Source organism: Hipposideros armiger, unplaced genomic scaffold (genome assembly GCF_001890085.2).
Source record: "Hipposideros armiger isolate ML-2016 unplaced genomic scaffold, ASM189008v1 scaffold_737, whole genome shotgun sequence".
NCBI lineage: Eukaryota > Metazoa > Chordata > Mammalia > Chiroptera > Hipposideridae > Hipposideros > Hipposideros armiger.
Window position 1 is genome coordinate 435,498 of NW_017732087.1, and position 12,228 is coordinate 447,725.

The following is a 12,228-nucleotide window of genomic DNA, read 5'->3' on the forward strand; positions in this document are numbered from 1 at the left end:
TGCAACCGTGTAGGAAAACATGAGGTTGATTTTAAACCAAGAATGACAGATTTTGAACCTTAGAGATATCTTAGAAATTACAAAAGCTATGATTCCAGTACATACACATTCATCATCCTGCTCTGATTCAATCTAGGCTGAAGTGCTACGGACAAGACAAAATCCTCTTCACCTACCTTCGGATAAGTGGGAAGAGAAAAGACCAATTTCTCACATTTTCTGGTAAAGACAATTTAGTAGGGGCCCTATAAAGACAAGGAAACTGAGAGGTGGTGAATTATGGATATAACAGTGTGACATTTAATAGAAAATGCCATTAGAAATGCCACACTTTCTATCAAACTATAAAAAGTATTTTTGTGTTTTTTTTTTAAGTGAAGGACAGCAATATGGCCAGGTTCAGCATTGACCTAACACTTGTAAAGATAAGTCTGAGGTGAGAAGGTACAAGAATGGATAACAGCCCAGGAACAGAAGGGTGGTTAACAGCCAAAGATCAATTAACATAATATATCTTATCAATAGAATAAAGGACAAAAGTCGCATGATTATCTCAATAAATGCAGAAAAAGTATTTCACAAAATCCAGCACCTTTTCATGATTAAAAAAACAAAACAAAAAAAACTCTAAAAAAATTAAGAATGGAAGGGAACTTCCTCAACCTGATAAATTGCATCTATGAAAAACCCACAACTAATACCATCATACTTAATGATGAAAGATTGAATGTTTTCCCTAAGCTCAGGAACAAGATAAGGATGTCTACTACTAGAGGTTCTAGGAGAACCAATTTGGGGGGTGTGTTGGGAGGAAGAATGAAATAAAAGACATCCAGATTTGAAATGAAGAAGTAAAACTATCTCTGTTTACAATGACATGATCTTGTATACAGAAAATCCTAAGGAATCTACTAAAAAAAACTATTAAAACTAATGAACGAGTTCAGCAAACCAAATGATACAAAATCAATATACAAAAATCAATTGTTTCTATATACTTATAGTGAATAATCCAAAATGAAATTAAGAAAACAATTCCATCTACTATAGCATAAAAAAAAAATAGAAGTAAATTTAACACAGGAAGTACAAAACTTGTATTCTAGAAACTATGAAACATTGTTTAAAGAAATGAAAGACAATCTAAATAAAGGGGAAGACTTCTAATTTTTATGTGTTAAATACTATAGTTACAACCATGTTCGTGGGCAGTTCTTCCCAAATTGATTTACAGATTCAACTCAATCCCTATCAAAATCCCAAGTGGCTTCTTTGCAGAAATTTACAAACTGATTCTAAAATTCGTATGGAAATCCTAGGGACCCAGAATACACAAAAAAATAAAAATCTTGAAATAGAAGAACAAAGGTGGAGGACTCACATTTGCCAACTTCAAAACTTACTACAAAGATACAATAATAAAATGAGGATGGAATTGGCATAAAGTTAGACATATAGATGGAATAGAATTCAGAATCCAGAAATAAAGGTTTGCTTGCATTTAGTCAATTTTCGACAAGGGTGTCAAGACCATTCAGTGGAGAAAGAATAATCTTAACAAATGGTGTTGGGACAACTAGAAATCCACATGCAAAATAATGAAGTTGGAACTTTGCCTCACACCATATAGAAAAATTAACTCAAAATGGAATAATGACCTAAATATAAGAGCTGGAACTATTAAACTCTATAAAAACGAACAAACAAAAAGGCCTAAACTTTTATGACTTTAGATAAGGCAGTGGTTTCTTAGGAATGACACCAAAGCATAGTCAACAAAAGAAAAAATAAATAAACTGGATTACATCAAAATGAAAAACATTTGTGCTGCAAGCATTACCATAAAAAAAATTGTGGGCCGACCAAGTGGCGCATTGGTTAGGAGTTGGCTTGGGACACCAGCTCTGAGCAGCAGGGCCCCGGTTCGGATCCCACACGAGGGCCAGTGACACTGCACCCTCTAAAAAAAGAAAAAGAAAACAAAATCTACAAAATGGGAGGAAGTATTTACAAATATCTGATAAGGGGCTTGTACCTAGAATGTATAAAGAACTCTTACAAGTCAATAATTAAAAGATAAATAACATAATTTTAAAACAGGCTAAAGATCTGAAAGACATTTCTCCAAAGAAGACATAACAAATGACCAAGAAGCACATGGAAAACGGTCAGTATCATTAGCCATGATAAATAAAAATCAAAACTACAATGATGGCCGGTTGAGTGACTCAGTTTGTTAAGAGCGCGAGCTCTGAGCAACAGGGTCACCGGTTTGATTCCCACATGGGCCAGTGAGCTGCACCCGAGCTGTGCCCGAGCTGAGCTGCTGCTGAGCTGCCAACGGGCCACCAGATGGCTCAGCTGCTGAGAGAACTTGCTCCTAACAACAAGGTTGCCAATTCGACTCCCACATGGGATGGTGGCTACGCCCACCCGCAACTAAGATTGAACACAGCACCTTGAGTTGAGCGGCCGTGAGCTACTGACAAGCGGCCGGATGGCGACTGGACTTGGAGCTGAAGCTAGCTGCACCCTCCACAACTAAGCCTGAAGGACAACAACTTGGCTGCTCCCCTTCCCCAATTCCCCAATAAAATCTTTGAAAAACAACAGCAACAACAAAGAAAAACAAAACACAATGAGCTACAACTTTATACTCACTAGGCTAGCTGTAACCAAAAAGACAAACAATAATCAGTATTGGGGAGGATGTGGGAAAATTGGAAGTCTCATACACTGCTGGTGGCAATGTAAATCAGTTCATTCGCTTTGGAAAACAGAATGGCAGTTACTTAGAAAAGTAAACATAGTTACCACACAATCCAACAATTCCACTCCTAGGTATATACCCAAAAGAAATGAAAACATAGGTCCCCACAAAAACTTATACAGGAATGTTAACAGCAGCACTCTTCATAATAGCCCACAAGTGGAAACAACCCAAATGTCCATCAACAAATGAATGGATCAATAAAATGCAGTGCATCCATACAATGGAATGTTATTCGGTGATAAAAAGGAATAAAGTGCTGATGATGCATGTACAACATAGGTGAACTTTGAAAACATGCTAAATGAAAGAAGCCTGTCACAGAAGACCACATACTATATGATTACATGTATATGAAATGTCCAGAATGGGCAAATTTATAGAAACAGAAAGTAAATTAGTGATTGCCTAGGGCTGGGCAGGGGTTAGGGGTTAGGGAGAAACAGGGAATAGCTACTAATAGGTACCAAGTTTTGGGGGAGTGATGAAAATGTTCTGGAATTAGCAGTGTTGATTGCATACCTCTATGAATATAGTGCTGAAAGCCATTGAATTGTACACTTTAAAATAGGCGAAGCGTATGGATATGAATTATAGGTTAATAAAGGTCTTTTTTAAATGCAATAAAATTAAGTTAAAGACTGAATGGCAGAGGGCCAGCCGAGTGGCGCGTTGGTTAAGAGCTGGCTTGGTTAAGAGCCAGCTCTGAGCAGCAGGGCCCTGGTTCAGATCCCACATGGGGGCCAGTGACACTGCCCTTTACAGCTAAGATGGTGAACAACAGCTCAACCTGGAGCTGGGCTGCCGTGAGTCCACCGGCGATGGCGTAGGCTGCAGCCCCTGCTGCAGTGGGTTGCCATAAGCTACCGTGAGTGGCCGGCAGCCAGTGTGAGCAGCTGGAAGCCAGTGTGAGCTGCCAAGAGCCACCATGAGTGGCCGTCCAGAGGCCAGCGACAGATCTGCCTCACCCGGGAAGAGCGCAATGATGGTGCCAACATGGGCCAGTGAAGCAACGTCCTCCACAACTAGACTGAAGAACGAAACAACAGCAACTTGTCTGTTCCCCTTTCTCCGATTCCCCAGTGCTGTTCCCCTCCCCCAATTCCCCAATAAAATCTTTAAAAAAAAGAAAAGACTGAATGGCAGGAAGACTGCCCAGCCACAGCCCTACAGTGAGTGAAATGGGGTAACTATGAAGATACACTATTGTTGGATATATAGAAACTGGTTAACTCTTGTATCCAAGCCTTGATATAAAATCCAAAGACGTCCACATTTTTCTCCTACAGCATTGTACCATATTTCCCATGTATAAGACAACGCTCCCATGTGTAAGACGCACCTTAATTTTGGGGCCTGAAATTTGAAAAAAAAAAGTATTACATAAAGTTATTGAACTCAAGTCTTATTCATCATAAAACTCATACAACTCCTCATCACTGTCAAAACTCCCAACCATTATCTTGTCCTCATCTGTGTCTAATGACGAATTACTGTCTTCATATATTGCCTCGTCCTCAGTTTCATCTATGGCATTTGAAATCTACAACCACTGTGTAAGACACACCCAGTTTTTAGACCACAAATTTTTCAAAAAAGGTGTGTCTTATATGTGGGGAAATACGATAACCTCAACTTGAACTCAGTGTAACAAAATTCAGTATAACCAAAGCTTTGGGCCATTCTCTGGGAGTTTGGGCAGGCTAGAACTGAACAAGATCATGTGTAAAAGTCAGGGATGGGCTGACTTGTTGGACAGAGGTAGTAGACAAGCTAACGGGCAGAAAAAAGGTCTCAAACAGTTTCAGCCTCTGGATTGCAGCTGTATCTTCAAACCAAACACAGTTTCTATATTCACCACCTACTGAAAGAGTTTTGGTCGATAATAATGATTGTGTGCCTAGCATACCATTGTATTAGAGGCTGGTGAACAATGATTAAGGTAAGTTCTCTGCTTCTGACAAGCTTCCAGCTTGAAGGGAAGCAAGTAATTGCACTAAAGTAACAGAGGAATGCTGTAGTGGGGATCTGGACTAAGTGCTGTGGGGCAGAGTGGAGGGGAAAACTTACTTTGCGTGAGTAAAGCTGCGGAAGCTCCCCGTGAAGGTGACCTTCCAGCTGGGTCCTGAGAATAAGCAGAAAATGCCTGCAATACACTCTAAGCATTTTTGCCATGCGTATGAAATTCTTGTCATGCTAGGAAGCCCGTGTTTATAATCTACCCTTATCTAAAAACCAGGCAGAGTTAAGTACATACCAAAATGGCACTAAATATGCTATAAATCTATTCAGAGAATAACAGACATGATTATGTAGTTTGAGACATTTACAGGCATTCTTTATCCTGCATTTTTTATAAGAACACAGATAATTAAGAAAATAATCTATTGTTAACCCTGATTTATCTGCTAATCTGTTTTATTTTGCTCTATCAAACAGCAGGCCCATTTCTGTCTAGAAGACTGGGCTGAACCACGAAATCATTTACTTGCAGGGATAGAAGTGACTCCAACATGGACTCTGTACACTGCGACTCCAGGCCTCACTGGGTTTATTTACTCCTGGTTTAGTTTTTGTTTTGTTTTTCTTTTCTTCAAATAGTTTAGAAGGATTTCCCACAACTTCCCTTGATAATCTGTCTTTTGTCATCTTTGATCTGCGATGTCATGTGTTAAGTGAAACAAAGTGGAGTTTTAATGTGCAATTACTCGTAAAAACAAACTGGCAACCCAGAAGAATACTAGGATGGGATTCCTCAAAAGCTTGAATTCCTCTGAAACAGGAGCTTATCAACAAATGGCCTGTAAACCAGTTTTATCCCCCAAATATTTTACTCCATCTCTGAATGAACAAAGCGCTTTTATCTCAGTGTGATTTGTCAAGCAATTACAAAGACACCCTACCATTTGATTTCCAGGCTGACCATCTCCTGCTGTGATAAAATTAAAATTTCTCCTGTCAGTTTGGTAGGAAAGGGGCAAAACCATGATGACAGGAAGAAAACTTTTCTTTTAGAAAAAAATTTAAAAACTACCCCCCCACAGAAGAGAGCTTTCTTCCCTTCTACCCCTGGACTTTATTGCTAATGTCCTAGGAACACACGCTTTTCTCACCTCCTATGCCTGGTTACACTCCAAATTAGCCCAACAGATTTACTACTTATATTTGAGTGTTCCCTGCACGTTTTGTGTAACTAGCAGTGTTATATATGGCTTTGTTAAAACTATGTTTGCTGTTCCATAAGTATGATTTTAATCTCAATTCCTCTCTGCTTACTTTCTTGAGATTTAGTTCTTGTTAAATTAAATGTGTCAATCTTCCCCCACCCCACTCCCCAAGAGAATTGGCTTTGGTACGCTAAAAAGAATAAAATAAAATTACATATCATTGATAGGTATACATCAATGAAATCCAATGAAATACAAAATAGGACGAATTTTGAAGGTATACAAAAGTTCTTGCAAGTGTTTTTCCCAATATAACTTGCCCACAAAATGGGAGCAGAACAATCCTGGACTTAAATTAGTACTGAAAGTTTACAGGTCTTCTCTCCAGAATAGAATAGTTGTTTTAGTGGAGGCCAACTGAGTCATGGGTTTTATGTGAGCAATTTCCTAACGGGCATGAACGCAGAATGTTATTTCTTCTCAAGTGAAAGGTTAGTTACATATGACCACCTAAGAATTGGGCAGAGAATTGGGGTGGAGGCCCTAGGGATCAGCAGACCTCTATCCTCCACTACCAGCTCTGTCCCAGCCCCCCTCCCCGCAGCCGTAGACACTAGCCAGCTCTAGTTTAACCACTTCCCAGAAGCCTTTGTGCCAAGAGCCTTGAAATCACAGCCTCTCTTAGAGTAAATACAGACCAAGAAGTTACTCCATCCTGGCCAGCTCCTTCCAGAGAGGCTGGAGGTAGACATTTCCCCTGAGTCCATGGTTCCTCAGAAGTGTGGTCAGTCCATACCTTGGTGACTCCTTTCAAAGACAGTTCATCGCAGCTGCTATTTCCAAAGCCTGTGGGAAGTTCAGGAAGTCTTGTGGTGGGACCATACCTGAAAAATAGTCAATCCAGGTCAGGTTGGACCCTTCCCAAATAGTTTCAGAGCACCTCGATCCATCATTCATTCTTTAGGCAAGTTTACAGGTGGCCAATCCCACTGCGCAGCAGGAAATTGAGCATTGGCAGCCCATGCTGGCTAACGGAGCCCATCAGAGAGCAGCACAGCAAAGAGACCAAAGGCTAGAGCTCTCGGCCCAGCTGTGTGATCTTGGGCAAGTGACATAACCTCTCTGTGCCTCTGTTTCTTTGTCCATAAAGGGGGGGATAATAATAGTGCTTGCCTCATAGGTGATTTTGAGGAATGAATGAGTTAATACATTGGCAAGTTCTTATAATACTACCTGAAACATGTTAAATGCCACATAAGTGTTTGCTATTGTTATTTTTGAGCATGGTCAACAGGCTGAAGTATCTAAAAACCAGTATGATATAATTAAAAATAAATGATATTGCACTTATATAGGCTTCAGCTTTGATTGGATTTCCTTAGATACCTGCCTATAATAGTATAGCATTGGGACACATATTTGATTATTGTTCAAGAGCAACTATTCAACCACTTCTCAAACTGATTTTAACAGATTATTCCAGATGTTAATTAGGTCATGCCAGATTTTTTTCCTGCAGCAAACAAATTTGTTAGTTAATCCATTCAACAAAATTTAATTGATTTCTTGACTGCAGGACTTCTCAGTCTTTTGTGTGATATGTGCATTATGAAACCCAGAAGAGAGATTTGGTATGCAGGGTTTACCAAGTGTAACTGAATGCAGAACCTTTTGTTCTTAGGGTTCTGGTCCATTCAGTAGCTTCCCCAAACTGTGTTCCAAAGGGGATGCTAGTGGACATTACTTGGCAACTGACAGTAAGATTATTACATCAAGTAATATTTAAGTCCTGCCTGCCTAATTCTTAATTGGCATGAACAACTTCTATCACCCTAAAAACAAATATTCACAAATGTGGAAACCAATGAGCAATTTCCAGATTTGGAGATTTCAAAGACCAGTAAAATCAATAGGCTGCCACTATTTTATCTTGCGAAGAAAGGTCATTAAAATAAATTGTCATTTGTTATTACCATTGTTTCATAAAAGAAAAACATTTAACAACCAGAAAAGTGAAGGAATAATATAACTTCAGAGTAAAGGGTAATTATTGAAATTGAATACAGTTAGCTGTATAAAAAAAATTTACTATTGGGTTGTCAGAAAAGTCATGACGTATTTTTTCTATGTTTTTCATTGCAAAAATGCGGCATGACTTTTCCGACAACCTAATATATTATTTGCGTTTTTATCGTTTTGCCTTGAATCAGGGAAAACTTCCTGGTCTTTCATTGGGAATTGCTGATGTAGACAGCAGCACATGGAGCTTATCACATTAACCCTGCATCTTTCAGATTCATTTTATTTTGCAAAACATTGCTTCTCTCTTTTTTACTGGCCCCATTGGTCACTGTTATGGCATCCTGAATGTCTGGATGATTTATATATATATATATATATATATATATATATATATATGGATATTATTATCATGCTGAGAGATGGTGCTTTTATCTTGCTGGTATGTTAAGAACACCATGCTGGTGGAAAGAGGAAGCGACAGGGCCCTATAAACACAACTCCGTGCTGCTCTGGGCATTTTCTCCATACTTACAACTATCTCCTCTTGAAATCCATTCTGTAATAAAGGCATACCCTCTCTTTACTCAGACTCTTCTCTGGACATATACCACCTCGCCTTAAATTAAGACATGGTTCTCCTTTAAGAAGACTTCAACTTCTTCTGAAGTCTCTCAAGTGGCTTCCCCCGACTCCGTCTGGGTTAGCAGGAGGGGCCAATGTCTTCTTTATTCCCCAGTATAATCGCCAGACCCTTCTTGTTCCTCTTTTGTTATAAAAACTGTTTGAAACACTCTCTTTTAGACTTCAGGAGTATTCTCTCTCTCCCTCCTGGTTTCTCTTCTTCCTCCCCCGCTTTTCAGATTCCTTCACAGGATCCTTTCTTCACCACCTCTTCAAATATGGCATTCATTGGTTTGGTCTCAGACCCTGCCCTTTCTCATTGTATATTCTTTCCCTAAAATTTCTCATCCAATCCCATCATATCCATTACCGTCTATTTGCTAATGAATCTCCGATTTTTACCTCTTCTCCAAAACTCTCTTCTGGCTTCAGACCTGTTGGTCCTACTATTCATCCTTTCCAATAGGTTCCTCAAATTCAATATGTTTATAACGAAACTCATCGTCTTCTCCCCAGACCTGTGTGTGCTGTCTCAGACACTGCACCCTCATCCATCCAGCCGAGGCTGAAAACTAAGGGACACTGTAAGTCTTCTTTTCCCTTCACCTTTCCCAATCCCATTTTTCCTTGAGAGCAGTCAAATTTACTTTTCAAACATTTCTAGCAATCTACCATTTTCTCTTTTTTCTGGACTTGCCCCTGGTCTTCTGCAAGTCACCATCATCTCCTGCCTACATAACCAGAACTCCAACCTCAACTTGTGCAGTGTTTTGTCCACTCTGTACAGTAATATTTTTACAACTCTAACCTGATTACGGAATCCTCAGGCTTGATGGCTTTTCCTACCCAGACTCTTTAACATGACTGCAAGGTCCTCATGATCTGGCCTCTGCTTGCTTCCAGCACCTGTGCTGTCTTCCCTCTATACCCAACACTCTCAGGATCTTAAAGAAGCCACAGTCTCTTAGGCCTCTAGGCCTCACACATGTCACACAGCCTTTTCTAGACACTTTTCACCACCGCACACATACATCATCTACCCCATACCTCTGGCACATCTTTAGGTCTCAGCTTGGATATCACTTCCTCCAGGAAGTTTTCCTAGATGGTTCCTGGAAGCCCCTCCCCTGTGCTGTCATAGCTTGCTGTCCTTTCCCTATTACAGAATTTCCTACAAAAACCATAACTATTTGTTGGTTTGTTTACCTTCCCCACCAGGTTATAAGCTCACGAAGACATGGACTATGTTGTTTTCATTAACCATCATATTCCCTGAACCTAGCCCTTGGCCAGTTCATAATAGACACTCAGTAGTATTGTAAATTCATGCATTTGATTTTTTTTTTAATTTTAAATGCTCTTCTTAGTGGATGTATCACTTAAGTCTCAAGAGGTTTAACAGCATACTTAAGATAATTCAGGGGCAGGTGACTTACAAAAAGATTATTTACAAGTACGGGGTATAGAAGAACCACTAGTAACCATACAGTAACTTAGGCTGTTCCTACCCTTAGACCAGACACAGTTACACAACAGGAAGGAGAGAGTTAATGTAGAGGCAGCTCCTGGTGAGGAGCACTGGTCTTTGGTTAAGAGACACAGCCAACTCAAGGCTTCTGTGTCAATCAGGGTTCAACCAGAGAAACAGAGCTACTAAGAGACAAACATGAAGAGATTTTGCTCAAGGAATTGACTTATGTAACTGTAGGGGCTGGCAAGGCCAGGCCCGCATCTGTATGGTAGGCCATCAGAAAGGCAGGCAGAACCCTCAGGCACAGCATGAAGCTCCTGTCCACACACAGAGTTTGTTCTTTTTCTGGGAAGCCTTAGTTCTGCTCTAAGGCCTTTCAACTGATTGAGTCAGGCCCACCCAGGTTACCTAGGATCAACTTACTTACAGTCAGTTCACTTTGGACTTTAATCACATCTACAAAGTACTGTCACAGCAACACTTAGATGAGCGTTTGAGTGAAAAACTGGGAATTATAGTTTAGCCAGGTTGACCCACAAAGCTAACCATCTCAGCTAACTTGAGGGATGGGAACCAGGGAATACACGTCCTGACCTCAGTCTCCAGGGCTCTCCATTGGCTGAGCCCACCCAGTAGTCAGAAGGCAGAACCTATTATTGATCGAATCCTCAAAGGTTACTGGATTCCACACATTGCCTGGTGTGTGAGGAGAGAGATAGAACCAAGCTCCAGGCCACGATGTGTGGGGTGGCTGTGAGATTTCTCAAAACAGGTGAATGAGGATTCAGACTCAGAAAGAAGCTCCTCGAAGAGGAGAGGAACCTCAAAATTAGGGAGGAAGATTAGAAACAGCAGCATTCCTAATGAGGGCTCTTGTGTATAAGGTTTATCTTTTTGGGGGGCTTTTCCTTTGACTCTGGGGACAGACCCATGTAGCATACAGGCCCACATATTGCTCCCTTGAGTCAGAAATCCCATTCTGCACACCAAATTGTTGACTTCCTAACAATTTGGATGCACCTCTACAAGCTCATGTGGTGTGTTGTGAGGAACACACGGCTAGGACAGTACAAAGGAACGTGGCCCTTGTACTCTTTCCTGTGGCTGTCCACATGGGGAAGCTGCAGACTAGCGAGCTGGAGCCAACCAGTCCTGAAGTAAGAGAGTGCCTGACAACTCACGTACTGTGACGTAAACCCACCTGTCAGTCTTTCCCAAGTGCAGAATAATAAGGTGACACTGAAAATGGGTCCACTGTCTCCCGGGTGATATTTACTTTTTATGGTAAATGATATTTCCCTTTATGGTAAAACGTTCAGACTCTGAAGTTAAACTGGTGAGGTGCAAATCCCTGCTTCACCACTTGCTGAGTGACTGAGATTGTAGACAAGTTACTTAACCTATAGAAAGAAAATTAGTATGGAGAGTAAATGAATTAATAAAGATTTCAAACCAGTACCCAGTACATAGTAAGAGTCCAATGAATACTAGCTATCATTATTATCATTAAAAGCAAATTGGTGCTTTCAATTTTCTAAATACAGTAAACTTCAAGACCTCTTCATGAATTTGGAGCAGAGGTCAGCAAACAAAGCCAACGCCAGCCTGTCACCTGTTTTTGTAAATACATTTTTATTGGAACACAGCTATACCCAGTCAGTCATTGAAATTTATCTATGGCTCCATTTGCTCTGTCGAGTTGAATAGTTGCCACACAGATGGTATGACCCACAAAAATTAAAATATTTTCTCTGGCCCTTTATAGAGAGAACCAATCCCTGATTTAGAAAGTAAAAGTGATAACTTGAAAGAGATTCAATGAAACTGCTTTATATTCACAAGAATACATACCCTATTATATAAAATTTGATGATTGCCAAGGAAATCTTATTACTCATGACACAATATTCAGAAACAAGTGTAAAGGATGTTCTCCTTTGTCCATATATCTCCACCTCCTCTGTTTGTTTATTTTTCCTATGACTAAAAAAAGAAGCCTGAAATAAGATTTCAAAATTGAATTTTCAACGTGAAGAGCCAGCAAATTCCCTTCACTTGATTCTATATGCACAACGTTGATCAATTTGTCTGTGGCAAGTTACTTTAGTAGGTTAGAGAACGGTGCTGCTGAAGCCAAAGCAAAGACTTTGACCCTTAACTGGTTGCTGACATTTTGT

General features: G+C 40.1%; 1 protein-coding gene across 1 annotated transcript in view; it reads right to left on the bottom strand.

The window, feature by feature from the left end:
- LOC109373594 (uncharacterized) overlaps window positions 1-12,228 on the bottom strand; it is a 138,191-nt gene that overhangs the window by 7,693 nt on the left and 118,270 nt on the right. Inside the window, exon 3 of the mRNA XM_019627595.1 lies at window positions 6,734-6,821. The gene's annotated coding sequence lies outside the window, so the exon portion shown is untranslated. The remainder of the gene's footprint in view (window positions 1-6,733; window positions 6,822-12,228) is intronic.